Here is a 4,435-nt window from a genome sequence, read left to right as displayed (position 1 = left end):
TATATTTAAATTTTTAAATAATTAATTTTATATTAATTATTATAATAATATTATATTATATATATATAATATATAATATATTATTATAATATTATATTAATTTTACATACTAAATGTAAATAAAAGTACTCCACTGTTCACGAAATTTTCTAAACAAAGATGTGTAGATTGAGCTGAGCATAAAAGAAAAGAATTGTTATTTAATGATGTTCTTCTATATCTTGCGTATATATATAAAGCAAGTGAAACACACAATTGCGTTATATCGTAATACTCGGTCGACAGTTGTCGCTCGCGTTGAAGCGTGAAACTTTCGTCTAGCTTAAACTAATTTCGCAATAGTTGACGTATATCGAGCACTTGTCAGTCAAAAATAAAGCAAGCTGTGCATCCCGCGCACAACAATAGCGTATTCATTCAGCCACTTTACTATTACATCGAGTCACTCCTTGTTCTTACATGAGTCTGATATTTATTCACTTTAGCCGATCTTATCTATCCGAAAAATATTTATAAGATTATACTCATCGCGAAGTTAAAAGGTTTAATTATTTTCAAGTAATACATAATCAAAGAGGGCTGTTGAAAAAAAAATGTAGAAGTAGATTTAGATAAGATACATACGCGCAAGTTTTTGATGAAACCATCGTCTTTGCATTTTCGAAAATTTGACTATCTTTTTACATCTCGTGAAAATATGATTAATAATGTGATGAGACGTTGCAATAATTTAAATATCGCACGAAAATCGACACTCCTCTTTCCCAGGCATCGCTAATGCCGGAGTTAAAATATCGGTGTCAGAGATATCCGTTATCGTATCCCGAATACTGTATTTCGATATCGGCAAAGTGTATCTAACTGTCCTTGTTAACGTAAATTGCGCGATGTAAAAAACTTCTCAGACGGATCTTTTGGAATTTTTTTTATTAAAACTGTCACTGCAATATACAGTGTTTTTGCATATTTTTAAACCGTCTTTAATAATAATTACTAAAGTATAATATTTTATTATATTTATATTTATATATATTGCTTTCGTTAGATTTATTTTTTTCGTGCGTGTACAATCGTAAAATTTGTACAGATGAATTTCAACTACCTGTGAGTGTCGACAATTTATCTTCCTGAAAGCTTCGCGAAAAATTCCGGGAAAATTCATCTTCCGCGCGTTACGAATTACCGGCGCGTTTGGACCGATGAAAAAGAGAGAGAGAGGGAGGGAGAGAGAGAGAGAGACGACCGAGGTGATCCATAATCCAGGCGAAAAAGGGCGCCGGATATTGAAATATCGTATCGGGTAAGGGCCCATTGTGCAAGGACCCTTGGCCCGCGCGTTCCAATTTGAAGCCCGCCGATCATAAACGTTTATTATTATCGTCTTCTGCGGAGAAGCGCACGGCGTTCCTTCCTGTCAGCCAATAGCCATTTGCGCTGATACGGCGGAATTGCCTTTTCCATCCCCCTCGAATCCCCCTCCCGCGCTCTCTTTCTCTCCATCATTTTCGCACACAACACATATGCGGCTATAAATGCATAACACATATGTACATTTACACACACTGAGAAAAAAAAGTTCTTCTTTCGGCCTGCGGATTCTTTGTCCAATTTTGAGCGAATCTTCGCTTATCGAAAATTTGGTGGGGCATCATTCTTTTCATGATTTTTTTAATCTCTATATTATCTAATCAGATCTGAATTTCTTTAATGAAATAAGATCGATCTGGGATTGCCCGAAAATTAGATGTAATTTTCGAAAAGTCTTTTTATCTTTAGTCGCTCATAATTCAAAACCGTATTGACATTTTTGTAAAGAAATATTTGATTTGAAATTAAATCGAACGACGGTGAAAAAAAATTTGTTTTATCTGAGACATCCTATATACATGGACGAACGTGCTCGCGTTGTATATTGTCTATGATACTGTCAATCACGTATAAACTGTATTACTGATTGACACAATGCGAACGCCTCTAATGCATATCAACGTCAGCGGCGTGTATTGTTCCGTCTCGCCGTTATTGGTAATTTCTGTTTCGATGTGTATATATATCGCGAATCACCGAAGGGGGATGAACGCGAGCGAAACGATTCTGTCTCGTTCTCGTGGTTTCAACAGGCACAAAGATTTCAAAGGCGGCGACTCGTTTCTCTCTCTTTCTTCCTTTTTCTCTTTTTCTCTTTTCTTTTTTTCGCGTTGGAATCGTTTTATCGCTTTTGCGGTCATCGCGGCGTTCAAATTGATTTATCGCACCGATGTACGCGTGTTTCGCGCCATATTTCAACGTGCAAGCGCATCGAGTCGCAAACATCTTTTCCTCTCCCTTTCGTCCCTTCGCTTCGGATTTTATATAAAATAAAGCACACGCGAGTCTGCTACGCGGTAGAAAAAATTATTAAAATCGACGGCGATGATTTTGACGAAAATAAGTCGTAAAAAACGAAGCGTTAATCGTATAAAAAGACCTTTAAAAAACGGAAATGAATGTATATAGCGTGCCCTAGGTGGTCTTTTCTTCGACGAGGCAAACATCAGCGGCGAAATGAAATTATGTTTGTGAAAAGGCAATTAAACGAAATTGCGTTGTGGATCGAACGGTTCTGAAAGGGAATGCGATCGCGCGATTAATAGCGAGATACTATGTTAGCGTGGCCGGGAATCCAGACACGCTCGACACGTCGATTGCATCGTCGCGTCGTCAATTTACAGTAGCGTATCGCGTATCTCGAACAATGGCACGAAAACCGCATCGCATTCCAGTGCGTGTCGGGACGATGCATCGCAAGTGGTTAACACTCTTTGCCATTCAAAAACTATTCTGCCAATCACATATTTCTTTAAAAACAATTCTTCTTGCAACACGTAACGTATTAAAGCACGCTTCGCCAGCAACACATCGTATATCGTTTAATTCCGTGACATTTAATGACGTGACTTACAGTTACGTCACAGTGACAGATGATAAAATGCCTTGCTTTAAGAATATAAACGTGGATGAAATAATACAGTTGCATAAAATAGAAAAAAAAAAACATAAAATTAATAATTTAATAATCTATCATAATAATAATTTGAGATTTATATCAAGGAAATTTTGCTGTACGGTTTAAAAAGTCGATGTTTACGTTATCGTTGAATCGTTCTTATTCCGGGGTCAAAAGCTTTAATTTAGGAACGTCGCAAATTCCTCGCCTTTCTCGGACGTTCGTCTAGCTTCGGGCGATTCGTTACGCGAGAATTAATCGAACCGGCTTTCAGTGAGACGAGCGATATCGGGAGAATTCGTGTCTCGTCGGCTGGTTGGCTCGCGAGATAATTGGAAAGGACGGCGCGAGTTCAATTTGCGGCAGCGAGAGAGTCCATCTAATTCCATGGCGTTCTAATCCCCGCGCGTTTCCGCGGTTACTCGGAATTTATATCCCCCGGCGGTGTATATATATATATATATATATATGTGTGTGTGTGTGTGTGTGTGTGTGTGTGTGTGTGTGTGTGTCTATGGAAGCGGATCGTCCATTAAAAGCCTCGGCCGGATATGAATACGTGGAAATGACGCGTGTTCTCTGCGCGATGCTTATTAGATTACCGTCGTCGCGTTAGCCGCGTCGTTATCTCCATCTCTCTTCTCTTCTTCCCCTCCCGCCCCTCCTCGATGCACCTGTCCGCTGCATCGCCATTCACGCGTACGCACACGTGCGTCAGTGACGGCGATGTCGCGCTAATGAGTGTACACGCCGATATATTTCTGCGAGGAATATAGGTACGCTTGTCAAGTTTTAGATTTTTTCCCGAGAATATTTATCGAAAACTTGCGTGAATGCTGAGATACGATCCGGTTTGCGTCCGCTTCTTAATGTTAGTTAAGGATTATTAATATGAAGTGCCGGGTTTTATAGTGCATTTTTGCATATATTATTTTCTCATGTAAATGTCACATTTAAATATTTAATTAATGTTTCGTGGGTAAAGGTATATATATTTGTAACCGGACAACACGTCATTTATAAAATCTGTTATATTTCTATATAAAATAGTGACAATAATAATAATAATAATATAAAAAATAAATCCTAGTTCGAATATATCGTATTAATATGTTACGGCTGGCTTGACTCTGCCGTTCAAAACCTCCGTGTTCTCACAATGTAAAAAGCAATCGAATTCGTGTTTTTTTTTTTTTTTCAGCATGCGCGTGCACGGGAGCGAATCCACGAGGCGGTGCGCGCGAGTAACGCGTCGGTGAACGCGCGAGAGAAATGAAATACGCGAGGGGAGCCATTAGGAATTCGCCGCCCTCGGCGAATGTCATTCACCCTTGGTGCGCATCGTAAGAAGAAGAAGAAGAAGAAGGGGAGGAGAAAGAGAAGGAAGGGGAGGAATCGCCGCGGAAGAAGAACGAGCGAAGAAGTGAGCGAAATCGCGCACGCGAGATC

The 4,435-nt window shown here is 39.3% G+C and overlaps 1 protein-coding gene across 1 annotated transcript in view; it reads left to right on the top strand.

Moving 5' to 3' along the window:
• LOC115239938 (golgin subfamily A member 7) overlaps nt 1-4,336 on the top strand; it is a 55,879-nt gene extending 51,543 nt beyond the window's left edge. The window contains exon 6 of the mRNA XM_029814823.1: nt 4,188-4,336. The gene's annotated coding sequence lies outside the window, so the exon portion shown is untranslated. The remainder of the gene's footprint in view (nt 1-4,187) is intronic.
• The last annotated feature ends 99 nt before the right edge of the window (nt 4,337-4,435 follow it).

This window comes from Formica exsecta, unplaced genomic scaffold (assembly GCF_003651465.1).
Source record: "Formica exsecta isolate Colony F162 unplaced genomic scaffold, ASM365146v1 scaffold117, whole genome shotgun sequence".
In the NCBI taxonomy this organism is placed as follows: domain Eukaryota; kingdom Metazoa; phylum Arthropoda; class Insecta; order Hymenoptera; family Formicidae; genus Formica; species Formica exsecta.
Note: the sequence above shows the minus strand (reverse complement) of the source record. Positions and strands in the feature narration are given on the sequence as shown.